Genomic DNA, 27282 nt, shown 5'->3' on the forward strand with positions numbered 1-27282 from the left:
TCTAGATGGATGCAACAATCTCCTGTTGCTTCTATGAAGGCCATAATAGACGACATCACCAAACAGCTCCATAGTCACATACACAGCAAAGGAGAGATGTTGTTTACACCTAGTGATGTCAGTGGTATTGAGTGACATCACAGCACAGTGCTAAGGCTCCTGGGCCTGGACACAGCAGCGGCTGCAATATCTCAACGGAGAATACGTTTATATATATGTGTGTGTGTGCGCGTATATATATATATATATATATATATATATGTATATATATATATATATATATATTTCTCCGCCGAAATCACTTTTAAACCCATTTCCACCTTTTTTTCCCTTCTCTTCCTCTTACTTTTTTTTCACGTTTTTTTACGTTTTTCTCCTTTTCGCCTCTTTTCTGGGCGTATTATTCTTCTTTTTCTTCTTTTTTTTCGTCTAATGCATACCCCATCAGTGCAGCAATGCTTATTCAATACCGCCAGCAGATGGAGACACTGGGGGATAATTTTCTAAGGATTTATACTGATTTTTCCTGTCTGAATTTGTCGCACAGAAAGTTGCAGGCCAAATATGTGTGACATTTCTGCGACTTTAGCTTCTAGAGCATTTTTACAACATTATACATAGGTGCTGAATACATAAAAAGCGACTGTTCAGCGACAGACAAGTCGCATCGGCTGAAAGTAGGCCAGAATGTCAGTCCATGTTGGAGCAGGTTTAGATACAGTCTAAAGTATAGATCTCAAAGTCTGTGCACAGAATTTAGCAAGGGCCTCGCACCTTCTGATGCATCAGGTAGGTGCACAATAGCATAGCCTAACCCTCTGTACTTTGGTCTATATTGATGCGGGACATAGACAGCCAGCTGATGACCAATCCATTAGTGCAATGGATGGCTGGAAGCATTTGTCTTTGCCTTTGCAATACCACAGAAGCAATGCATGGTCAATGTACAGCAATGACACACCTGTGTGAACAGCCAGGAGACCCCCCCCCCATGTTATGTTACATAGTTACATAGTTAGTACGGTCGAAAAAAGACATATGTCCATCAAGTTCAACCAGGGAATTAAGGGGTAGGGGTGTGGCGCGATATTGGGGAAGGGATGAGATTTTATATTTCTTCATAAGCATTAATCTTATTTTGTCAATTAGGAACATTCAGCACCCACCCGCTATCAAGGCAGCTGCCTATCATGTCATGCCCTACCTGCACAGGTGTGCTGGCTACTCAAATGATCCAATTAAGGAGGCCATTTAGTCAGCAGCAGCAGAAGTCCTGTGCCTGGACGCTCCAACAGCGGCCAGACACAGAACAGCAGAAGCAGCAGAAGCAGCAGAAGCAGCAGCAGCAGCACCACCTTTTGTTTTTTGGCTGCAGCAGCAGCAAGGCCCACAGGGCTGGCTAGCTGGCTAGCCAGCAAGCAGGTAGCAATGAAAGTAGGAATCTTTCTTTTTAACCCTGTAAGGGGGTGGTGCACTGTACCCGAAGATACTGCCATATCGGGTCAATGCATAGGGCGACGGAAGCAAGCTTCGAAATCGGCCCCCGTTCTCAAAAATCCATTTAATATATGGTCCCCAGATAGGGGACGTATCAGATATTAAACTGATAAGAACAGATACTACACTTGATCTTAGCCAAAAGGCCGAGAAGCGATAACCGTGAAAGGGGCGGGCCCAACAAGGTCCCCTTCATGGGCACTATCACTGCTTGCTGTCAGGGAGGCTGCCAGACAATTTTCCATGCACACTCTGGGCTGGGGGGCAGTCAACCACCAGTACACACAGCAGAACCTAAACCCATACCATTATTGCTAAGCAGCAAGACAGGGGCCCATTGCACTCCCACGGGGCCTTTTTAAATGCAATCCATAACCCGGATTTGCCAGGAACCCTTCTTACTCCTCCTACTTGCATGTGACACTGGGCTTAGGATCTGCATAGGAAACACACACACAAGCACACACCTACCTTTGTTGCCTGCAGATGCCTCCTTGGCTGTCCCCAAACGGTATCAAACCAACACCCACGGGAAGCTGTAAGCATAGAGGACATGCCTGCACCCCATTGGACTTACCTGTGTGGGTTAAACCCGGGTTATTTGACAACCTATGGCGGTGATGGTTCTGCTCAGGCAGAGCAGTGCTGATGCTCCTCATAAAGCTGTCGCTGCTGTGAAGGTTCTAGGTGACATCACAAATCCCTATGGTTACATACACAACAAAGCTGGGTTGTTGTTGTTTACACTCTGCAAGGCCTGTGGAAGTGAGTGACATCATAGCACTGTAGTTCTGAGGGTTCTAGATGGATGCAACAATCTCCTGTTGCTTCTATGAAGGCCATAATAGACGACATCACCAAACAGCTCCATAGTCACATACACAGCAAAGGAGAGATGTTGTTTACACCTAGTGATGTCAGTGGTATTGAGTGACATCACAGCACAGTGCTAAGGCTCCTGGGCCTGGACACAGCAGCGGCTGCAATATCTCAACGGAGAATACGTTTATATATATGTGTGTGTGTGCGCGTATATATATATATATATATATATATATATATATATATATATATATATTTCTCCGCCGAAATCACTTTTAAACCCATTTCCACCTTTTTTTCCCTTCTCTTCCTCTTACTTTTTTTTCACGTTTTTTTACGTTTTTCTCCTTTTCGCCTCTTTTCTGGGCGTATTATTCTTCTTTTTCTTCTTTTTTTTCGTCTAATGCATACCCCATCAGTGCAGCAATGCTTATTCAATACCGCCAGCAGATGGAGACACTGGGGGATAATTTTCTAAGGATTTATACTGATTTTTCCTGTCTGAATTTGTCGCACAGAAAGTTGCAGGCCAAATATGTGTGACATTTCTGCGACTTTAGCTTCTAGAGCATTTTTACAACATTATACATAGGTGCTGAATACATAAAAAGCGACTGTTCAGCGACAGACAAGTCGCATCGGCTGAAAGTAGGCCAGAATGTCAGTCCATGTTGGAGCAGGTTTAGATACAGTCTAAAGTATAGATCTCAAAGTCTGTGCACAGAATTTAGCAAGGGCCTCGCACCTTCTGATGCATCAGGTAGGTGCACAATAGCATAGCCTAACCCTCTGTACTTTGGTCTATATTGATGCGGGACATAGACAGCCAGCTGATGACCAATCCATTAGTGCAATGGATGGCTGGAAGCATTTGTCTTTGCCTTTGCAATACCACAGAAGCAATGCATGGTCAATGTACAGCAATGACACACCTGTGTGAACAGCCAGGAGACCCCCCCCCCATGTTATGTTACATAGTTACATAGTTAGTACGGTCGAAAAAAGACATATGTCCATCAAGTTCAACCAGGGAATTAAGGGGTAGGGGTGTGGCGCGATATTGGGGAAGGGATGAGATTTTATATTTCTTCATAAGCATTAATCTTATTTTGTCAATTAGGAACATTCAGCACCCACCCGCTATCAAGGCAGCTGCCTATCATGTCATGCCCTACCTGCACAGGTGTGCTGGCTACTCAAATGATCCAATTAAGGAGGCCATTTAGTCAGCAGCAGCAGAAGTCCTGTGCCTGGACGCTCCAACAGCGGCCAGACACAAGCAGAAGCAGCAGAAGCAGCAGCAGCAGCACCACCTTTTGTTTTTTGGCTGCAGCAGCAGCAAGGCCCACAGGGCTGGCTAGCTGGCTAGCCAGCAAGCAGGTAGCAATGAAAGTAGGAATCTTTCTTTTTAACCCTGTAAGGGGGTGGTGCACTGTACCCGAAGATACTGCCATATCGGGTCAATGCATAGGGCGACGGAAGCAAGCTTCGAAATCGGCCCCCGTTCTCAAAAATCCATTTAATATATGGTCCCCAGATAGGGGACGTATCAGATATTAAACTGATAAGAACAGATACTACACTTGATCTTAGCCAAAAGGCCGAGAAGCGATAACCGTGAAAGGGGCGGGCCCAACAAGGTCCCCTTCATGGGCACTATCACTGCTTGCTGTCAGGGAGGCTGCCAGACAATTTTCCATGCACACTCTGGGCTGGGGGGCAGTCAACCACCAGTACACACAGCAGAACCTAAACCCATACCATTATTGCTAAGCAGCAAGACAGGGGCCCATTGCACTCCCACGGGGCCTTTTTAAATGCAATCCATAACCCGGATTTGCCAGGAACCCTTCTTACTCCTCCTACTTGCATGTGACACTGGGCTTAGGATCTGCATAGGAAACACACACACAAGCACACACCTACCTTTGTTGCCTGCAGATGCCTCCTTGGCTGTCCCCAAACGGTATCAAACCAACACCCACGGGAAGCTGTAAGCATAGAGGACATGCCTGCACCCCATTGGACTTACCTGTGTGGGTTAAACCCGGGTTATTTGACAACCTATGGCGGTGATGGTTCTGCTCAGGCAGAGCAGTGCTGATGCTCCTCATAAAGCTGTCGCTGCTGTGAAGGTTCTAGGTGACATCACAAATCCCTATGGTTACATACACAACAAAGCTGGGTTGTTGTTGTTTACACTCTGCAAGGCCTGTGGAAGTGAGTGACATCATAGCACTGTAGTTCTGAGGGTTCTAGATGGATGCAACAATCTCCTGTTGCTTCTATGAAGGCCATAATAGACGACATCACCAAACAGCTCCATAGTCACATACACAGCAAAGGAGAGATGTTGTTTACACCTAGTGATGTCAGTGGTATTGAGTGACATCACAGCACAGTGCTAAGGCTCCTGGGCCTGGACACAGCAGCGGCTGCAATATCTCAACGGAGAATACGTTTATATATATGTGTGTGTGTGCGCGTATATATATATATATATATATATATATATATATATATATATATATTTCTCCGCCGAAATCACTTTTAAACCCATTTCCACCTTTTTTTCCCTTCTCTTCCTCTTACTTTTTTTTCACGTTTTTTTACGTTTTTCTCCTTTTCGCCTCTTTTCTGGGCGTATTATTCTTCTTTTTCTTCTTTTTTTTCGTCTAATGCATACCCCATCAGTGCAGCAATGCTTATTCAATACCGCCAGCAGATGGAGACACTGGGGGATAATTTTCTAAGGATTTATACTGATTTTTCCTGTCTGAATTTGTCGCACAGAAAGTTGCAGGCCAAATATGTGTGACATTTCTGCGACTTTAGCTTCTAGAGCATTTTTACAACATTATACATAGGTGCTGAATACATAAAAAGCGACTGTTCAGCGACAGACAAGTCGCATCGGCTGAAAGTAGGCCAGAATGTCAGTCCATGTTGGAGCAGGTTTAGATACAGTCTAAAGTATAGATCTCAAAGTCTGTGCACAGAATTTAGCAAGGGCCTCGCACCTTCTGATGCATCAGGTAGGTGCACAATAGCATAGCCTAACCCTCTGTACTTTGGTCTATATTGATGCGGGACATAGACAGCCAGCTGATGACCAATCCATTAGTGCAATGGATGGCTGGAAGCATTTGTCTTTGCCTTTGCAATACCACAGAAGCAATGCATGGTCAATGTACAGCAATGACACACCTGTGTGAACAGCCAGGAGACCCCCCCCCCATGTTATGTTACATAGTTACATAGTTAGTACGGTCGAAAAAAGACATATGTCCATCAAGTTCAACCAGGGAATTAAGGGGTAGGGGTGTGGCGCGATATTGGGGAAGGGATGAGATTTTATATTTCTTCATAAGCATTAATCTTATTTTGTCAATTAGGAACATTCAGCACCCACCCGCTATCAAGGCAGCTGCCTATCATGTCATGCCCTACCTGCACAGGTGTGCTGGCTACTCAAATGATCCAATTAAGGAGGCCATTTAGTCAGCAGCAGCAGAAGTCCTGTGCCTGGACGCTCCAACAGCGGCCAGACACAAGCAGAAGCAGCAGAAGCAGCAGCAGCAGCACCACCTTTTGTTTTTTGGCTGCAGCAGCAGCAAGGCCCACAGGGCTGGCTAGCTGGCTAGCCAGCAAGCAGGTAGCAATGAAAGTAGGAATCTTTCTTTTTAACCCTGTAAGGGGGTGGTGCACTGTACCCGAAGATACTGCCATATCGGGTCAATGCATAGGGCGACGGAAGCAAGCTTCGAAATCGGCCCCCGTTCTCAAAAATCCATTTAATATATGGTCCCCAGATAGGGGACGTATCAGATATTAAACTGATAAGAACAGATACTACACTTGATCTTAGCCAAAAGGCCGAGAAGCGATAACCGTGAAAGGGGCGGGCCCAACAAGGTCCCCTTCATGGGCACTATCACTGCTTGCTGTCAGGGAGGCTGCCAGACAATTTTCCATGCACACTCTGGGCTGGGGGGCAGTCAACCACCAGTACACACAGCAGAACCTAAACCCATACCATTATTGCTAAGCAGCAAGACAGGGGCCCATTGCACTCCCACGGGGCCTTTTTAAATGCAATCCATAACCCGGATTTGCCAGGAACCCTTCTTACTCCTCCTACTTGCATGTGACACTGGGCTTAGGATCTGCATAGGAAACACACACACAAGCACACACCTACCTTTGTTGCCTGCAGATGCCTCCTTGGCTGTCCCCAAACGGTATCAAACCAACACCCACGGGAAGCTGTAAGCATAGAGGACATGCCTGCACCCCATTGGACTTACCTGTGTGGGTTAAACCCGGGTTATTTGACAACCTATGGCGGTGATGGTTCTGCTCAGGCAGAGCAGTGCTGATGCTCCTCATAAAGCTGTCGCTGCTGTGAAGGTTCTAGGTGACATCACAAATCCCTATGGTTACATACACAACAAAGCTGGGTTGTTGTTGTTTACACTCTGCAAGGCCTGTGGAAGTGAGTGACATCATAGCACTGTAGTTCTGAGGGTTCTAGATGGATGCAACAATCTCCTGTTGCTTCTATGAAGGCCATAATAGACGACATCACCAAACAGCTCCATAGTCACATACACAGCAAAGGAGAGATGTTGTTTACACCTAGTGATGTCAGTGGTATTGAGTGACATCACAGCACAGTGCTAAGGCTCCTGGGCCTGGACACAGCAGCGGCTGCAATATCTCAACGGAGAATACGTTTATATATATGTGTGTGTGTGCGCGTATATATATATATATATATATATATATATATATATATATATATATTTCTCCGCCGAAATCACTTTTAAACCCATTTCCACCTTTTTTTCCCTTCTCTTCCTCTTACTTTTTTTTCACGTTTTTTTACGTTTTTCTCCTTTTCGCCTCTTTTCTGGGCGTATTATTCTTCTTTTTCTTCTTTTTTTTCGTCTAATGCATACCCCATCAGTGCAGCAATGCTTATTCAATACCGCCAGCAGATGGAGACACTGGGGGATAATTTTCTAAGGATTTATACTGATTTTTCCTGTCTGAATTTGTCGCACAGAAAGTTGCAGGCCAAATATGTGTGACATTTCTGCGACTTTAGCTTCTAGAGCATTTTTACAACATTATACATAGGTGCTGAATACATAAAAAGCGACTGTTCAGCGACAGACAAGTCGCATCGGCTGAAAGTAGGCCAGAATGTCAGTCCATGTTGGAGCAGGTTTAGATACAGTCTAAAGTATAGATCTCAAAGTCTGTGCACAGAATTTAGCAAGGGCCTCGCACCTTCTGATGCATCAGGTAGGTGCACAATAGCATAGCCTAACCCTCTGTACTTTGGTCTATATTGATGCGGGACATAGACAGCCAGCTGATGACCAATCCATTAGTGCAATGGATGGCTGGAAGCATTTGTCTTTGCCTTTGCAATACCACAGAAGCAATGCATGGTCAATGTACAGCAATGACACACCTGTGTGAACAGCCAGGAGACCCCCCCCCCATGTTATGTTACATAGTTACATAGTTAGTACGGTCGAAAAAAGACATATGTCCATCAAGTTCAACCAGGGAATTAAGGGGTAGGGGTGTGGCGCGATATTGGGGAAGGGATGAGATTTTATATTTCTTCATAAGCATTAATCTTATTTTGTCAATTAGGAACATTCAGCACCCACCCGCTATCAAGGCAGCTGCCTATCATGTCATGCCCTACCTGCACAGGTGTGCTGGCTACTCAAATGATCCAATTAAGGAGGCCATTTAGTCAGCAGCAGCAGAAGTCCTGTGCCTGGACGCTCCAACAGCGGCCAGACACAAGCAGAAGCAGCAGAAGCAGCAGCAGCACCTTTTGTTTTTTGGCTGCAGCAGCAGCAAGGCCCACAGGGCTGGCTAGCTGGCTAGCCAGCAAGCAGGTAGCAATGAAAGTAGGAATCTTTCTTTTTAACCCTGTAAGGGGGTGGTGCACTGTACCCGAAGATACTGCCATATCGGGTCAATGCATAGGGCGACGGAAGCAAGCTTCGAAATCGGCCCCCGTTCTCAAAAATCCATTTAATATATGGTCCCCAGATAGGGGACGTATCAGATATTAAACTGATAAGAACAGATACTACACTTGATCTTAGCCAAAAGGCCGAGAAGCGATAACCGTGAAAGGGGCGGGCCCAACAAGGTCCCCTTCATGGGCACTATCACTGCTTGCTGTCAGGGAGGCTGCCAGACAATTTTCCATGCACACTCTGGGCTGGGGGGCAGTCAACCACCAGTACACACAGCAGAACCTAAACCCATACCATTATTGCTAAGCAGCAAGACAGGGGCCCATTGCACTCCCACGGGGCCTTTTTAAATGCAATCCATAACCCGGATTTGCCAGGAACCCTTCTTACTCCTCCTACTTGCATGTGACACTGGGCTTAGGATCTGCATAGGAAACACACACACAAGCACACACCTACCTTTGTTGCCTGCAGATGCCTCCTTGGCTGTCCCCAAACGGTATCAAACCAACACCCACGGGAAGCTGTAAGCATAGAGGACATGCCTGCACCCCATTGGACTTACCTGTGTGGGTTAAACCCGGGTTATTTGACAACCTATGGCGGTGATGGTTCTGCTCAGGCAGAGCAGTGCTGATGCTCCTCATAAAGCTGTCGCTGCTGTGAAGGTTCTAGGTGACATCACAAATCCCTATGGTTACATACACAACAAAGCTGGGTTGTTGTTGTTTACACTCTGCAAGGCCTGTGGAAGTGAGTGACATCATAGCACTGTAGTTCTGAGGGTTCTAGATGGATGCAACAATCTCCTGTTGCTTCTATGAAGGCCATAATAGACGACATCACCAAACAGCTCCATAGTCACATACACAGCAAAGGAGAGATGTTGTTTACACCTAGTGATGTCAGTGGTATTGAGTGACATCACAGCACAGTGCTAAGGCTCCTGGGCCTGGACACAGCAGCGGCTGCAATATCTCAACGGAGAATACGTTTATATATATGTGTGTGTGTGCGCGTATATATATATATATATATATATATATATATATATATATATATATATTCTCCGCCGAAATCACTTTTAAACCCATTTCCACCTTTTTTTCCCTTCTCTTCCTCTTACTTTTTTTTCACGTTTTTTTACGTTTTTCTCCTTTTCGCCTCTTTTCTGGGCGTATTATTCTTCTTTTTCTTCTTTTTTTTCGTCTAATGCATACCCCATCAGTGCAGCAATGCTTATTCAATACCGCCAGCAGATGGAGACACTGGGGGATAATTTTCTAAGGATTTATACTGATTTTTCCTGTCTGAATTTGTCGCACAGAAAGTTGCAGGCCAAATATGTGTGACATTTCTGCGACTTTAGCTTCTAGAGCATTTTTACAACATTATACATAGGTGCTGAATACATAAAAAGCGACTGTTCAGCGACAGACAAGTCGCATCGGCTGAAAGTAGGCCAGAATGTCAGTCCATGTTGGAGCAGGTTTAGATACAGTCTAAAGTATAGATCTCAAAGTCTGTGCACAGAATTTAGCAAGGGCCTCGCACCTTCTGATGCATCAGGTAGGTGCACAATAGCATAGCCTAACCCTCTGTACTTTGGTCTATATTGATGCGGGACATAGACAGCCAGCTGATGACCAATCCATTAGTGCAATGGATGGCTGGAAGCATTTGTCTTTGCCTTTGCAATACCACAGAAGCAATGCATGGTCAATGTACAGCAATGACACACCTGTGTGAACAGCCAGGAGACCCCCCCCCCCATGTTATGTTACATAGTTACATAGTTAGTACGGTCGAAAAAAGACATATGTCCATCAAGTTCAACCAGGGAATTAAGGGGTAGGGGTGTGGCGCGATATTGGGGAAGGGATGAGATTTTATATTTCTTCATAAGCATTAATCTTATTTTGTCAATTAGGAACATTCAGCACCCACCCGCTATCAAGGCAGCTGCCTATCATGTCATGCCCTACCTGCACAGGTGTGCTGGCTACTCAAATGATCCAATTAAGGAGGCCATTTAGTCAGCAGCAGCAGAAGTCCTGTGCCTGGACGCTCCAACAGCGGCCAGACACAAGCAGAAGCAGCAGAAGCAGCAGCAGCAGCACCACCTTTTGTTTTTTGGCTGCAGCAAGCAGCAAGGCCCACAGGGCTGGCTAGCTGGCTAGCCAGCAAGCAGGTAGCAATGAAAGTAGGAATCTTTCTTTTTAACCCTGTAAGGGGGTGGTGCACTGTACCCGAAGATACTGCCATATCGGGTCAATGCATAGGGCGACGGAAGCAAGCTTCGAAATCGGCCCCCGTTCTCAAAAATCCATTTAATATATGGTCCCCAGATAGGGGACGTATCAGATATTAAACTGATAAGAACAGATACTACACTTGATCTTAGCCAAAAGGCCGAGAAGCGATAACCGTGAAAGGGGCGGGCCCAACAAGGTCCCCTTCATGGGCACTATCACTGCTTGCTGTCAGGGAGGCTGCCAGACAATTTTCCATGCACACTCTGGGCTGGGGGGCAGTCAACCACCAGTACACACAGCAGAACCTAAACCCATACCATTATTGCTAAGCAGCAAGACAGGGGCCCATTGCACTCCCACGGGGCCTTTTTAAATGCAATCCATAACCCGGATTTGCCAGGAACCCTTCTTACTCCTCCTACTTGCATGTGACACTGGGCTTAGGATCTGCATAGGAAACACACACACAAGCACACACCTACCTTTGTTGCCTGCAGATGCCTCCTTGGCTGTCCCCAAACGGTATCAAACCAACACCCACGGGAAGCTGTAAGCATAGAGGACATGCCTGCACCCCATTGGACTTACCTGTGTGGGTTAAACCCGGGTTATTTGACAACCTATGGCGGTGATGGTTCTGCTCAGGCAGAGCAGTGCTGATGCTCCTCATAAAGCTGTCGCTGCTGTGAAGGTTCTAGGTGACATCACAAATCCCTATGGTTACATACACAACAAAGCTGGGTTGTTGTTGTTTACACTCTGCAAGGCCTGTGGAAGTGAGTGACATCATAGCACTGTAGTTCTGAGGGTTCTAGATGGATGCAACAATCTCCTGTTGCTTCTATGAAGGCCATAATAGACGACATCACCAAACAGCTCCATAGTCACATACACAGCAAAGGAGAGATGTTGTTTACACCTAGTGATGTCAGTGGTATTGAGTGACATCACAGCACAGTGCTAAGGCTCCTGGGCCTGGACACAGCAGCGGCTGCAATATCTCAACGGAGAATACGTTTATATATATGTGTGTGTGTGCGCGTATATATATATATATATATATATATATATATATATATATATATATATTTCTCCGCCGAAATCACTTTTAAACCCATTTCCACCTTTTTTTCCCTTCTCTTCCTCTTACTTTTTTTTCACGTTTTTTTACGTTTTTCTCCTTTTCGCCTCTTTTCTGGGCGTATTATTCTTCTTTTTCTTCTTTTTTTTCGTCTAATGCATACCCCATCAGTGCAGCAATGCTTATTCAATACCGCCAGCAGATGGAGACACTGGGGGATAATTTTCTAAGGATTTATACTGATTTTTCCTGTCTGAATTTGTCGCACAGAAAGTTGCAGGCCAAATATGTGTGACATTTCTGCGACTTTAGCTTCTAGAGCATTTTTACAACATTATACATAGGTGCTGAATACATAAAAAGCGACTGTTCAGCGACAGACAAGTCGCATCGGCTGAAAGTAGGCCAGAATGTCAGTCCATGTTGGAGCAGGTTTAGATACAGTCTAAAGTATAGATCTCAAAGTCTGTGCACAGAATTTAGCAAGGGCCTCGCACCTTCTGATGCATCAGGTAGGTGCACAATAGCATAGCCTAACCCTCTGTACTTTGGTCTATATTGATGCGGGACATAGACAGCCAGCTGATGACCAATCCATTAGTGCAATGGATGGCTGGAAGCATTTGTCTTTGCCTTTGCAATACCACAGAAGCAATGCATGGTCAATGTACAGCAATGACACACCTGTGTGAACAGCCAGGAGACCCCCCCCCCATGTTATGTTACATAGTTACATAGTTAGTACGGTCGAAAAAAGACATATGTCCATCAAGTTCAACCAGGGAATTAAGGGGTAGGGGTGTGGCGCGATATTGGGGAAGGGATGAGATTTTATATTTCTTCATAAGCATTAATCTTATTTTGTCAATTAGGAACATTCAGCACCCACCCGCTATCAAGGCAGCTGCCTATCATGTCATGCCCTACCTGCACAGGTGTGCTGGCTACTCAAATGATCCAATTAAGGAGGCCATTTAGTCAGCAGCAGCAGAAGTCCTGTGCCTGGACGCTCCAACAGCGGCCAGACACAAGCAGAAGCAGCAGAAGCAGCAGCAGCAGCACCACCTTTTGTTTTTTGGCTGCAGCAGCAGCAAGGCCCACAGGGCTGGCTAGCTGGCTAGCCAGCAAGCAGGTAGCAATGAAAGTAGGAATCTTTCTTTTTAACCCTGTAAGGGGGTGGTGCACTGTACCCGAAGATACTGCCATATCGGGTCAATGCATAGGGCGACGGAAGCAAGCTTCGAAATCGGCCCCCGTTCTCAAAAATCCATTTAATATATGGTCCCCAGATAGGGGACGTATCAGATATTAAACTGATAAGAACAGATACTACACTTGATCTTAGCCAAAAGGCCGAGAAGCGATAACCGTGAAAGGGGCGGGCCCAACAAGGTCCCCTTCATGGGCACTATCACTGCTTGCTGTCAGGGAGGCTGCCAGACAATTTTCCATGCACACTCTGGGCTGGGGGGCAGTCAACCACCAGTACACACAGCAGAACCTAAACCCATACCATTATTGCTAAGCAGCAAGACAGGGGCCCATTGCACTCCCACGGGGCCTTTTTAAATGCAATCCATAACCCGGATTTGCCAGGAACCCTTCTTACTCCTCCTACTTGCATGTGACACTGGGCTTAGGATCTGCATAGGAAACACACACACAAGCACACACCTACCTTTGTTGCCTGCAGATGCCTCCTTGGCTGTCCCCAAACGGTATCAAACCAACACCCACGGGAAGCTGTAAGCATAGAGGACATGCCTGCACCCCATTGGACTTACCTGTGTGGGTTAAACCCGGGTTATTTGACAACCTATGGCGGTGATGGTTCTGCTCAGGCAGAGCAGTGCTGATGCTCCTCATAAAGCTGTCGCTGCTGTGAAGGTTCTAGGTGACATCACAAATCCCTATGGTTACATACACAACAAAGCTGGGTTGTTGTTGTTTACACTCTGCAAGGCCTGTGGAAGTGAGTGACATCATAGCACTGTAGTTCTGAGGGTTCTAGATGGATGCAACAATCTCCTGTTGCTTCTATGAAGGCCATAATAGACGACATCACCAAACAGCTCCATAGTCACATACACAGCAAAGGAGAGATGTTGTTTACACCTAGTGATGTCAGTGGTATTGAGTGACATCACAGCACAGTGCTAAGGCTCCTGGGCCTGGACACAGCAGCGGCTGCAATATCTCAACGGAGAATACGTTTATATATATGTGTGTGTGTGCGCGTATATATATATATATATATATATATATATATATATATATATATATTTCTCCGCCGAAATCACTTTTAAACCCATTTCCACCTTTTTTTCCCTTCTCTTCCTCTTACTTTTTTTTCACGTTTTTTTACGTTTTTCTCCTTTTCGCCTCTTTTCTGGGCGTATTATTCTTCTTTTTCTTCTTTTTTTTCGTCTAATGCATACCCCATCAGTGCAGCAATGCTTATTCAATACCGCCAGCAGATGGAGACACTGGGGGATAATTTTCTAAGGATTTATACTGATTTTTCCTGTCTGAATTTGTCGCACAGAAAGTTGCAGGCCAAATATGTGTGACATTTCTGCGACTTTAGCTTCTAGAGCATTTTTACAACATTATACATAGGTGCTGAATACATAAAAAGCGACTGTTCAGCGACAGACAAGTCGCATCGGCTGAAAGTAGGCCAGAATGTCAGTCCATGTTGGAGCAGGTTTAGATACAGTCTAAAGTATAGATCTCAAAGTCTGTGCACAGAATTTAGCAAGGGCCTCGCACCTTCTGATGCATCAGGTAGGTGCACAATAGCATAGCCTAACCCTCTGTACTTTGGTCTATATTGATGCGGGACATAGACAGCCAGCTGATGACCAATCCATTAGTGCAATGGATGGCTGGAAGCATTTGTCTTTGCCTTTGCAATACCACAGAAGCAATGCATGGTCAATGTACAGCAATGACACACCTGTGTGAACAGCCAGGAGACCCCCCCCCCATGTTATGTTACATAGTTACATAGTTAGTACGGTCGAAAAAAGACATATGTCCATCAAGTTCAACCAGGGAATTAAGGGGTAGGGGTGTGGCGCGATATTGGGGAAGGGATGAGATTTTATATTTCTTCATAAGCATTAATCTTATTTTGTCAATTAGGAACATTCAGCACCCACCCGCTATCAAGGCAGCTGCCTATCATGTCATGCCCTACCTGCACAGGTGTGCTGGCTACTCAAATGATCCAATTAAGGAGGCCATTTAGTCAGCAGCAGCAGAAGTCCTGTGCCTGGACGCTCCAACAGCGGCCAGACACAAGCAGAAGCAGCAGAAGCAGCAGCAGCAGCACCACCTTTTGTTTTTTGGCTGCAGCAGCAGCAAGGCCCACAGGGCTGGCTAGCTGGCTAGCCAGCAAGCAGGTAGCAATGAAAGTAGGAATCTTTCTTTTTAACCCTGTAAGGGGGTGGTGCACTGTACCCGAAGATACTGCCATATCGGGTCAATGCATAGGGCGACGGAAGCAAGCTTCGAAATCGGCCCCCGTTCTCAAAAATCCATTTAATATATGGTCCCCAGATAGGGGACGTATCAGATATTAAACTGATAAGAACAGATACTACACTTGATCTTAGCCAAAAGGCCGAGAAGCGATAACCGTGAAAGGGGCGGGCCCAACAAGGTCCCCTTCATGGGCACTATCACTGCTTGCTGTCAGGGAGGCTGCCAGACAATTTTCCATGCACACTCTGGGCTGGGGGGCAGTCAACCACCAGTACACACAGCAGAACCTAAACCCATACCATTATTGCTAAGCAGCAAGACAGGGGCCCATTGCACTCCCACGGGGCCTTTTTAAATGCAATCCATAACCCGGATTTGCCAGGAACCCTTCTTACTCCTCCTACTTGCATGTGACACTGGGCTTAGGATCTGCATAGGAAACACACACACAAGCACACACCTACCTTTGTTGCCTGCAGATGCCTCCTTGGCTGTCCCCAAACGGTATCAAACCAACACCCACGGGAAGCTGTAAGCATAGAGGACATGCCTGCACCCCATTGGACTTACCTGTGTGGGTTAAACCCGGGTTATTTGACAACCTATGGCGGTGATGGTTCTGCTCAGGCAGAGCAGTGCTGATGCTCCTCATAAAGCTGTCGCTGCTGTGAAGGTTCTAGGTGACATCACAAATCCCTATGGTTACATACACAACAAAGCTGGGTTGTTGTTGTTTACACTCTGCAAGGCCTGTGGAAGTGAGTGACATCATAGCACTGTAGTTCTGAGGGTTCTAGATGGATGCAACAATCTCCTGTTGCTTCTATGAAGGCCATAATAGACGACATCACCAAACAGCTCCATAGTCACATACACAGCAAAGGAGAGATGTTGTTTACACCTAGTGATGTCAGTGGTATTGAGTGACATCACAGCACAGTGCTAAGGCTCCTGGGCCTGGACACAGCAGCGGCTGCAATATCTCAACGGAGAATACGTTTATATATATGTGTGTGTGTGCGCGTATATATATATATATATATATATATATATATATATATATATATATTTCTCCGCCGAAATCACTTTTAAACCCATTTCCACCTTTTTTTCCCTTCTCTTCCTCTTACTTTTTTTTCACGTTTTTTTACGTTTTTCTCCTTTTCGCCTCTTTTCTGGGCGTATTATTCTTCTTTTTCTTCTTTTTTTTCGTCTAATGCATACCCCATCAGTGCAGCAATGCTTATTCAATACCGCCAGCAGATGGAGACACTGGGGGATAATTTTCTAAGGATTTATACTGATTTTTCCTGTCTGAATTTGTCGCACAGAAAGTTGCAGGCCAAATATGTGTGACATTTCTGCGACTTTAGCTTCTAGAGCATTTTTACAACATTATACATAGGTGCTGAATACATAAAAAGCGACTGTTCAGCGACAGACAAGTCGCATCGGCTGAAAGTAGGCCAGAATGTCAGTCCATGTTGGAGCAGGTTTAGATACAGTCTAAAGTATAGATCTCAAAGTCTGTGCACAGAATTTAGCAAGGGCCTCGCACCTTCTGATGCATCAGGTAGGTGCACAATAGCATAGCCTAACCCTCTGTACTTTGGTCTATATTGATGCGGGACATAGACAGCCAGCTGATGACCAATCCATTAGTGCAATGGATGGCTGGAAGCATTTGTCTTTGCCTTTGCAATACCACAGAAGCAATGCATGGTCAATGTACAGCAATGACACACCTGTGTGAACAGCCAGGAGACCCCCCCCCCATGTTATGTTACATAGTTACATAGTTAGTACGGTCGAAAAAAGACATATGTCCATCAAGTTCAACCAGGGAATTAAGGGGTAGGGGTGTGGCGCGATATTGGGGAAGGGATGAGATTTTATATTTCTTCATAAGCATTAATCTTATTTTGTCAATTAGGAACATTCAGCACCCACCCGCTATCAAGGCAGCTGCCTATCATGTCATGCCCTACCTGCACAGGTGTGCTGGCTACTCAAATGATCCAATTAAGGAGGCCATTTAGTCAGCAGCAGCAGAAGTCCTGTGCCTGGACGCTCCAACAGCGGCCAGACACAAGCAGAAGCAGCAGAAGCAGCAGCAGCAGCACCACCTTTTGTTTTTTGGCTGCAGCAGCAGCAAGGCCCACAGGGCTGGCTAGCTGGCTAGCCAGCAAGCAGGTAGCAATGAAAGTAGGAATCTTTCTTTTTAACCCTGTAAGGGGGTGGTGCACTGTACCCGAAGATACTGCCATATCGGGTCAATGCATAGGGCGACGGAAGCAAGCTTCGAAATCGGCCCCCGTTCTCAAAAATCCATTTAATATATGGTCCCCAGATAGGGGACGTATCAGATATTAAACTGATAAGAACAGATACTACACTTGATCTTAGCCAAAAGGCCGAGAAGCTAACCGTGAAAGGGGCGGGCCCAACAAGGTCCCCTTCATGGGCACTATCACTGCTTGCTGTCAGGGAGGCTGCCAGACAATTTTCCATGCACACTCTGGGCTGGGGGGCAGTCAACCACCAGTACACACAGCAGAACCTAAACCCATACCATTATTGCTAAGCAGCAAGACAGGGGCCCATTGCACTCCCACGGGGCCTTTTTAAATGCAATCCATAACCCGGATTTGCCAGGAACCCTTCTTACTCCTCCTACTTGCATGTGACACTGGGCTTAGGATCTGCATAGGAAACACACACACAAGCACACACCTATCTTTGTTGCCTGCAGATGCCTCCTTGGCTGTCCCCAAACGGTATCAAACCAACACCCACGGGAAGCTGTAAGCATAGAGGACATGCCTGCACCCCATTGGACTTACCTGTGTGGGTTAAACCCGGGTTATTTGACAACCTATGGCGGTGATGGTTCTGCTCAGGCAGAGCAGTGCTGATGCTCCTCATAAAGCTGTCGCTGCTGTGAAGGTTCTAGGTGACATCACAAATCCCTATGGTTACATACACAACAAAGCTGGGTTGTTGTTGTTTACACTCTGCAAGGCCTGTGGAAGTGAGTGACATCATAGCACTGTAGTTCTGAGGGTTCTAGATGGATGCAACAATCTCCTGTTGCTTCTATGAAGGCCATAATAGATGACATCACCAAACAGCTCCATAGTCACATACACAGCAAAGGAGAGATGTTGTTTACACCTAGTGATGTCAGTGGTATTGAGTGACATCACAGCACAGTGCTAAGGCTCCTGGGCCTGGACACAGCAGCGGCTGCAATATCTCAACGGAGAATACGTTTATATATATGTGTGTGTGTGCGCGTATATATATATATATATATATATATATATATATATATATATATATATTTCTCCGCCGAAATCACTTTTAAACCCATTTCCACCTTTTTTTCCCTTCTCTTCCTCTTACTTTTTTTTCACGTTTTTTTACGTTTTTCTCCTTTTCGCCTCTTTTCTGGGCGTATTATTCTTCTTTTTCTTCTTTTTTTTCGTCTAATGCATACCCCATCAGTGCAGCAATGCTTATTCAATACCGCCAGCAGATGGAGACACTGGGGGATAATTTTCTAAGGATTTATACTGATTTTTCCTGTCTGAATTTGTCGCACAGAAAGTTGCAGGCCAAATATGTGTGACATTTCTGCGACTTTAGCTTCTAGAGCATTTTTACAACATTATACATAGGTGCTGAATACGTAAAAAGCGACTGTTCAGCGACAGACAAGTCGCATCGGCTGAAAGTAGGCCAGAATGTCAGTCCATGTTGGAGCAGGTTTAGATACAGTCTAAAGTATAGATCTCAAAGTCTGTGCACAGAATTTAGCAAGGGCCTCGCACCTTCTGATGCATCAGGTAGGTGCACAATAGCATAGCCTAACCCTCTGTACTTTGGTCTATATTGATGCGGGACATAGACAGCCAGCTGATGACCAATCCATTAGTGCAATGGATGGCTGGAAGCATTTGTCTTTGCCTTTGCAATACCACAGAAGCAATGCATGGTCAATGTACAGCAATGACACACCTGTGTGAACAGCCAGGAGACCCCCCCCCCCATGTTATGTTACATAGTTACATAGTTAGTACGGTCGAAAAAAGACATATGTCCATCAAGTTCAACCAGGGAATTAAGGGGTAGGGGTGTGGCGCGATATTGGGGAAGGGATGAGATTTTATATTTCTTCATAAGCATTAATCTTATTTTGTCAATTAGGAACATTCAGCACCCACCCGCTATCAAGGCAGCTGCCTATCATGTCATGCCCTACCTGCACAGGTGTGCTGGCTACTCAAATGATCCAATTAAGGAGGCCATTTAGTCAGCAGCAGCAGAAGTCCTGTGCCTGGACGCTCCAACAGCGGCCAGACACAAGCAGAAGCAGCAGAAGCAGCAGCAGCAGCACCACCTTTTGTTTTTTGGCTGCAGCAGCAGCAAGGCCCACAGGGCTGGCTAGCTGGCTAGCCAGCAAGCAGGTAGCAATGAAAGTAGGAATCTTTCTTTTTAACCCTGTAAGGGGGTGGTGCACTGTACCCGAAGATACTGCCATATCGGGTCAATGCATAGGGCGACGGAAGCAAGCTTCGAAATCGGCCCCCGTTCTCAAAAATCCATTTAATATATGGTCCCCAGATAGGGGACGTATCAGATATTAAACTGATAAGAACAGATACTACACTTGATCTTAGCCAAAAGGCCGAGAAGCGATAACCGTGAAAGGGGCGGGCCCAACAAGGTCCCCTTCATGGGCACTATCACTGCTTGCTGTCAGGGAGGCTGCCAGACAATTTTCCATGCACACTCTGGGCTGGGGGGCAGTCAACCACCAGTACACACAGCAGAACCTAAACCCATACCATTATTGCTAAGCAGCAAGACAGGGGCCCATTGCACTCCCACGGGGCCTTTTTAAATGCAATCCATAACCCGGATTTGCCAGGAACCCTTCTTACTCCTCCTACTTGCATGTGACACTGGGCTTAGGATCTGCATAGGAAACACACACACAAGCACACACCTACCTTTGTTGCCTGCAGATGCCTCCTTGGCTGTCCCCAAACGGTATCAAACCAACACCCACGGGAAGCTGTAAGCATAGAGGACATGCCTGCACCCCATTGGACTTACCTGTGTGGGTTAAACCCGGGTTATTTGACAACCTATGGCGGTGATGGTTCTGCTCAGGCAGAGCAGTGCTGATGCTCCTCATAAAGCTGTCGCTGCTGTGAAGGTTCTAGGTGACATCACAAATCCCTATGGTTACATACACAACAAAGCTGGGTTGTTGTTGTTTACACTCTGCAAGGCCTGTGGAAGTGAGTGACATCATAGCACTGTAGTTCTGAGGGTTCTAGATGGATGCAACAATCTCCTGTTGCTTCTATGAAGGCCATAATAGACGACATCACCAAACAGCTCCATAGTCACATACACAGCAAAGGAGAGATGTTGTTTACACCTAGTGATGTCAGTGGTATTGAGTGACATCACAGCACAGTGCTAAGGCTCCTGGGCCTGGACACAGCAGCGGCTGCAATATCTCAACGGAGAATACGTTTATATATATGTGTGTGTGTGCGCGTATATATATATATATATATATATATATATATATATATATATATATTTCTCCGCCGAAATCACTTTTAAACCCATTTCCACCTTTTTTTCCCTTCTCTTCCTCTTACTTTTTTTTCACGTTTTTTTACGTTTTTCTCCTTTTCGCCTCTTTTCTGGGCGTATTATTCTTCTTTTTCTTCTTTTTTTTCGTCTAATGCATACCCCATCAGTGCAGCAATGCTTATTCAATACCGCCAGCAGATGGAGACACTGGGGGATAATTTTCTAAGGATTTATACTGATTTTTCCTGTCTGAATTTGTCGCACAGAAAGTTGCAGGCCAAATATGTGTGACATTTCTGCGACTTTAGCTTCTAGAGCATTTTTACAACATTATACATAGGTGCTGAATACATAAAAAGCGACTGTTCAGCGACAGACAAGTCGCATCGGCTGAAAGTAGGCCAGAATGTCAGTCCATGTTGGAGCAGGTTTAGATACAGTCTAAAGTATAGATCTCAAAGTCTGTGCACAGAATTTAGCAAGGGCCTCGCACCTTCTGATGCATCAGGTAGGTGCACAATAGCATAGCCTAACCCTCTGTACTTTGGTCTATATTGATGCGGGACATAGACAGCCAGCTGATGACCAATCCATTAGTGCAATGGATGGCTGGAAGCATTTTTCTTTGCCTTTGCAATACCACAGAAGCAATGCATGGTCAATGTACAGCAATGACACACCTGTGTGAACAGCCAGGAGACCCCCCCCCCATGTTATGTTACATAGTTACATAGTTAGTACGGTCGAAAAAAGACATATGTCCATCAAGTTCAACCAGGGAATTAAGGGGTAGGGGTGTGGCGCGATATTGGGGAAGGGATGAGATTTTATATTTCTTCATAAGCATTAATCTTATTTTGTCAATTAGGAACATTCAGCACCCACCCGCTATCAAGGCAGCTGCCTATCATGTCATGCCCTACCTGCACAGGTGTGCTGGCTACTCAAATGATCCAATTAAGGAGGCCATTTAGTCAGCAGCAGCAGAAGTCCTGTGCCTGGACGCTCCAACAGCGGCCAGACACAAGCAGAAGCAGCAGAAGCAGCAGCAGCAGCACCACCTTTTGTTTTTTGGCTGCAGCAGCAGCAAGGCCCACAGGGCTGGCTAGCTGGCTAGCCAGCAAGCAGGTAGCAATGAAAGTAGGAATCTTTCTTTTTAACCCTGTAAGGGGGTGGTGCACTGTACCCGAAGATACTGCCATATCGGGTCAATGCATAGGGCGACGGAAGCAAGCTTCGAAATCGGCCCCCGTTCTCAAAAATCCATTTAATATATGGTCCCCAGATAGGGGACGTATCAGATATTAAACTGATAAGAACAGATACTACACTTGATCTTAGCCAAAAGGCCGAGAAGCGATAACCGTGAAAGGGGCGGGCCCAACAAGGTCCCCTTCATGGGCACTATCACTGCTTGCTGTCAGGGAGGCTGCCAGACAATTTTCCATGCACACTCTGGGCTGGGGGGCAGTCAACCACCAGTACACACAGCAGAACCTAAACCCATACCATTATTGCTAAGCAGCAAGACAGGGGCCCATTGCACTCCCACGGGGCCTTTTTAAATGCAATCCATAACCCGGATTTGCCAGGAACCCTTCTTACTCCTCCTACTTGCATGTGACACTGGGCTTAGGATCTGCATAGGAAACACACACACAAGCACACACCTACCTTTGTTGCCTGCAGATGCCTCCTTGGCTGTCCCCAAACGGTATCAAACCAACACCCACGGGAAGCTGTAAGCATAGAGGACATGCCTGCACCCCATTGGACTTACCTGTGTGGGTTAAACCCGGGTTATTTGACAACCTATGGCGGTGATGGTTCTGCTCAGGCAGAGCAGTGCTGATGCTCCTCATAAAGCTGTCGCTGCTGTGAAGGTTCTAGGTGACATCACAAATCCCTATGGTTACATACACAACAAAGCTGGGTTGTTGTTGTTTACACTCTGCAAGGCCTGTGGAAGTGAGTGACATCATAGCACTGTAGTTCTGAGGGTTCTAGATGGATGCAACAATCTCCTGTTGCTTCTATGAAGGCCATAATAGACGACATCACCAAACAGCTCCATAGTCACATACACAGCAAAGGAGAGATGTTGTTTACACCTAGTGATGTCAGTGGTATTGAGTGACATCACAGCACAGTGCTAAGGCTCCTGGGCCTGGACACAGCAGCGGCTGCAATATCTCAACGGAGAATACGTTTATATATATGTGTGTGTGTGCGCGTATATATATATATATATATATATATATATATATATATATATTTCTCCGCCGAAATCACTTTTAAACCCATTTCCACCTTTTTTTCCCTTCTCTTCCTCTTACTTTTTTTTCACGTTTTTTTACGTTTTTCTCCTTTTCGCCTCTTTTCTGGGCGTATTATTCTTCTTTTTCTTCTTTTTTTTCGTCTAATGCATACCCCATCAGTGCAGCAATGCTTATTCAATACCGCCAGCAGATGGAGACACTGGGGGATAATTTTCTAAGGATTTATACTGATTTTTCCTGTCTGAATTTGTCGCACAGAAAGTTGCAGGCCAAATATGTGTGACATTTCTGCGACTTTAGCTTCTAGAGCATTTTTACAACATTATACATAGGTGCTGAATACATAAAAAGCGACTGTTCAGCGACAGACAAGTCGCATCGGCTGAAAGTAGGCCAGAATGTCAGTCCATGTTGGAGCAGGTTTAGATACAGTCTAAAGTATAGATCTCAAAGTCTGTGCACAGAATTTAGCAAGGGCCTCGCACCTTCTGATGCATCAGGTAGGTGCACAATAGCATAGCCTAACCCTCTGTACTTTGGTCTATATTGATGCGGGACATAGACAGCCAGCTGATGACCAATCCATTAGTGCAATGGATGGCTGGAAGCATTTGTCTTTGCCTTTGCAATACCACAGAAGCAATGCATGGTCAATGTACAGCAATGACACACCTGTGTGAACAGCCAGGAGACCCCCCCCCCATGTTATGTTACATAGTTACATAGTTAGTACGGTCGAAAAAAGACATATGTCCATCAAGTTCAACCAGGGAATTAAGGGGTAGGGGTGTGGCGCGATATTGGGGAAGGGATGAGATTTTATATTTCTTCATAAGCATTAATCTTATTTTGTCAATTAGGAACATTCAGCACCCACCCGCTATCAAGGCAGCTGCCTATCATGTCATGCCCTACCTGCACAGGTGTGCTGGCTACTCAAATGATCCAATTAAGGAGGCCATTTAGTCAGCAGCAGCAGAAGTCCTGTGCCTGGACGCTCCAACAGCGGCCAGACACAAGCAGAAGCAGCAGAAGCAGCAGCAGCAGCACCACCTTTTGTTTTTTGGCTGCAGCAGCAGCAAGGCCCACAGGGCTGGCTAGCTGGCTAGCCAGCAAGCAGGTAGCAATGAAAGTAGGAATCTTTCTTTTTAACCCTGTAAGGGGGTGGTGCACTGTACCCGAAGATACTGCCATATCGGGTCAATGCATAGGGCGACGGAAGCAAGCTTCGAAATCGGCCCCCGTTCTCAAAAATCCATTTAATATATGGTCCCCAGATAGGGGACGTATCAGATATTAAACTGATAAGAACAGATACTACACTTGATCTTAGCCAAAAGGCCGAGAAGCGATAACCGTGAAAGGGGCGGGCCCAACAAGGTCCCCTTCATGGGCACTATCACTGCTTGCTGTCAGGGAGGCTGCCAGACAATTTTCCATGCACACTCTGGGCTGGGGGGCAGTCAACCACCAGTACACACAGCAGAACCTAAACCCATACCATTATTGCTAAGCAGCAAGACAGGGGCCCATTGCACTCCCACGGGGCCTTTTTAAATGCAATCCATAACCCGGATTTGCCAGGAACCCTTCTTACTCCTCCTACTTGCATGTGACACTGGGCTTAGGATCTGCATAGGAAACACACACACAAGCACACACCTACCTTTGTTGCCTGCAGATGCCTCCTTGGCTGTCCCCAAACGGTATCAAACCAACACCCACGGGAAGCTGTAAGCATAGAGGACATGCCTGCACCCCATTGGACTTACCTGTGTGGGTTAAACCCGGGTTATTTGACAACCTATGGCGGTGATGGTTCTGCTCAGGCAGAGCAGTGCTGATGCTCCTCATAAAGCTGTCGCTGCTGTGAAGGTTCTAGGTGACATCACAAATCCCTATGGTTACATACACAACAAAGCTGGGTTGTTGTTGTTTACACTCTGCAAGGCCTGTGGAAGTGAGTGACATCATAGCACTGTAGTTCTGAGGGTTCTAGATGGATGCAACAATCTCCTGTTGCTTCTATGAAGGCCATAATAGACGACATCACCAAACAGCTCCATAGTCACATACACAGCAAAGGAGAGATGTTGTTTACACCTAGTGATGTCAGTGGTATTGAGTGACATCACAGCACAGTGCTAAGGCTCCTGGGCCTGGACACAGCAGCGGCTGCAATATCTCAACGGAGAATACGTTTATATATATGTGTGTGTGTGCGCGTATATATATATATATATATATATATATATATATATATATATATTTCTCCGCCGAAATCACTTTTAAACCCATTTCCACCTTTTTTTCCCTTCTCTTCCTCTTACTTTTTTTTCACGTTTTTTTACGTTTTTCTCCTTTTCGCCTCTTTTCTGGGCGTATTATTCTTCTTTTTCTTCTTTTTTTTCGTCTAATGCATACCCCATCAGTGCAGCAATGCTTATTCAATACCGCCAGCAGATGGAGACACTGGGGGATAATTTTCTAAGGATTTATACTGATTTTTCCTGTCTGAATTTGTCGCACAGAAAGTTGCAGGCCAAATATGTGTGACATTTCTGCGACTTTAGCTTCTAGAGCATTTTTACAACATTATACATAGGTGCTGAATACGTAAAAAGCGACTGTTCAGCGACAGACAAGTCGCATCGGCTGAAAGTAGGCCAGAATGTCAGTCCATGTTGGAGCAGGTTTAGATACAGTCTAAAGTATAGATCTCAAAGTCTGTGCACAGAATTTAGCAAGGGCCTCGCACCTTCTGATGCATCAGGTAGGTGCACAATAGCATAGCCTAACCCTCTGTACTTTGGTCTATATTGATGCGGGACATAGACAGCCAGCTGATGACCAATCCATTAGTGCAATGGATGGCTGGAAGCATTTGTCTTTGCCTTTGCAATACCACAGAAGCAATGCATGGTCAATGTACAGCAATGACACACCTGTGTGAACAGCCAGGAGACCCCCCCCCCCATGTTATGTTACATAGTTACATAGTTAGTACGGTCGAAAAAAGACATATGTCCATCAAGTTCAACCAGGGAATTAAGGGGTAGGGGTGTGGCGCGATATTGGGGAAGGGATGAGATTTTATATTTCTTCATAAGCATTAATCTTATTTTGTCAATTAGGAACATTCAGCACCCACCCGCTATCAAGGCAGCTGCCTATCATGTCATGCCCTACCTGCACAGGTGTGCTGGCTACTCAAATGATCCAATTAAGGAGGCCATTTAGTCAGCAGCAGCAGAAGTCCTGTGCCTGGACGCTCCAACAGCGGCCAGACACAAGCAGAAGCAGCAGAAGCAGCAGCAGCAGCACCACCTTTTGTTTTTTGGCTGCAGCAGCAGCAAGGCCCACAGGGCTGGCTAGCTGGCTAGCCAGCAAGCAGGTAGCAATGAAAGTAGGAATCTTTCTTTTTAACCCTGTAAGGGGGTGGTGCACTGTACCCGAAGATACTGCCATATCGGGTCAATGCATAGGGCGACGGAAGCAAGCTTCGAAATCGGCCCCCGTTCTCAAAAATCCATTTAATATATGGTCCCCAGATAGGGGACGTATCAGATATTAAACTGATAAGAACAGATACTACACTTGATCTTAGCCAAAAGGCCGAGAAGCGATAACCGTGAAAGGGGCGGGCCCAACAAGGTCCCCTTCATGGGCACTATCACTGCTTGCTGTCAGGGAGGCTGCCAGACAATTTTCCATGCACACTCTGGGCTGGGGGGCAGTCAACCACCAGTACACACAGCAGAACCTAAACCCATACCATTATTGCTAAGCAGCAAGACAGGGGCCCATTGCACTCCCACGGGGCCTTTTTAAATGCAATCCATAACCCGGATTTGCCAGGAACCCTTCTTACTCCTCCTACTTGCATGTGACACTGGGCTTAGGATCTGCATAGGAAACACACACACAAGCACACACCTACCTTTGTTGCCTGCAGATGCCTCCTTGGCTGTCCCCAAACGGTATCAAACCAACACCCACGGGAAGCTGTAAGCATAGAGGACATGCCTGCACCCCATTGGACTTACCTGTGTGGGTTAAACCCGGGTTATTTGACAACCTATGGCGGTGATGGTTCTGCTCAGGCAGAGCAGTGCTGATGCTCCTCATAAAGCTGTCGCTGCTGTGAAGGTTCTAGGTGACATCACAAATCCCTATGGTTACATACACAACAAAGCTGGGTTGTTGTTGTTTACACTCTGCAAGGCCTGTGG

At 46.0% G+C, this 27282-nt stretch overlaps 12 non-coding genes across 12 annotated transcripts; all 12 read right to left on the reverse strand.

Moving 5' to 3' along the window:
- Positions 1 to 1464: 1464 nt before the first annotated feature.
- On the reverse strand, positions 1465 to 1655 carry LOC130310287 (U2 spliceosomal RNA). The gene has a single exon (XR_008858817.1). It is a non-coding gene; the product is annotated as a U2 spliceosomal RNA (small nuclear RNA).
- Positions 1656 to 3741: 2086 nt separating this feature from the next.
- LOC130310289 (U2 spliceosomal RNA) lies at positions 3742 to 3932 on the reverse strand. The gene has a single exon (XR_008858819.1). It is a non-coding gene; the product is annotated as a U2 spliceosomal RNA (small nuclear RNA).
- A 2084-nt stretch (positions 3933 to 6016) lies between these two features.
- Positions 6017 to 6207, reverse strand: LOC130310290 (U2 spliceosomal RNA). The gene has a single exon (XR_008858820.1). It is a non-coding gene; the product is annotated as a U2 spliceosomal RNA (small nuclear RNA).
- Positions 6208 to 8285: 2078 nt separating this feature from the next.
- On the reverse strand, positions 8286 to 8476 carry LOC130310291 (U2 spliceosomal RNA). Its single transcript, XR_008858821.1, has one exon. It is a non-coding gene; the product is annotated as a U2 spliceosomal RNA (small nuclear RNA).
- A 2087-nt stretch (positions 8477 to 10563) lies between these two features.
- Positions 10564 to 10754, reverse strand: LOC130310292 (U2 spliceosomal RNA). Its single transcript, XR_008858822.1, has one exon. It is a non-coding gene; the product is annotated as a U2 spliceosomal RNA (small nuclear RNA).
- Positions 10755 to 12840: 2086 nt separating this feature from the next.
- Positions 12841 to 13031, reverse strand: LOC130310293 (U2 spliceosomal RNA). Its single transcript, XR_008858823.1, has one exon. It is a non-coding gene; the product is annotated as a U2 spliceosomal RNA (small nuclear RNA).
- A 2084-nt stretch (positions 13032 to 15115) lies between these two features.
- Positions 15116 to 15306, reverse strand: LOC130310294 (U2 spliceosomal RNA). The gene has a single exon (XR_008858824.1). It is a non-coding gene; the product is annotated as a U2 spliceosomal RNA (small nuclear RNA).
- A 2084-nt stretch (positions 15307 to 17390) lies between these two features.
- On the reverse strand, positions 17391 to 17581 carry LOC130310424 (U2 spliceosomal RNA). The gene has a single exon (XR_008858949.1). It is a non-coding gene; the product is annotated as a U2 spliceosomal RNA (small nuclear RNA).
- Positions 17582 to 19666: 2085 nt separating this feature from the next.
- LOC130310295 (U2 spliceosomal RNA) lies at positions 19667 to 19857 on the reverse strand. The gene has a single exon (XR_008858825.1). It is a non-coding gene; the product is annotated as a U2 spliceosomal RNA (small nuclear RNA).
- A 2084-nt stretch (positions 19858 to 21941) lies between these two features.
- On the reverse strand, positions 21942 to 22132 carry LOC130310296 (U2 spliceosomal RNA). The gene has a single exon (XR_008858826.1). It is a non-coding gene; the product is annotated as a U2 spliceosomal RNA (small nuclear RNA).
- A 2080-nt stretch (positions 22133 to 24212) lies between these two features.
- On the reverse strand, positions 24213 to 24403 carry LOC130310297 (U2 spliceosomal RNA). Its single transcript, XR_008858827.1, has one exon. It is a non-coding gene; the product is annotated as a U2 spliceosomal RNA (small nuclear RNA).
- A 2083-nt stretch (positions 24404 to 26486) lies between these two features.
- LOC130310298 (U2 spliceosomal RNA) lies at positions 26487 to 26677 on the reverse strand. The gene has a single exon (XR_008858828.1). It is a non-coding gene; the product is annotated as a U2 spliceosomal RNA (small nuclear RNA).
- Between the last annotated feature and the right edge of the window lie 605 nt (positions 26678 to 27282).

This window comes from Hyla sarda, unplaced genomic scaffold (genome assembly GCF_029499605.1).
Source record: "Hyla sarda isolate aHylSar1 unplaced genomic scaffold, aHylSar1.hap1 scaffold_157, whole genome shotgun sequence".
Taxonomy (NCBI): Eukaryota; Metazoa; Chordata; class Amphibia; order Anura; family Hylidae; genus Hyla; species Hyla sarda.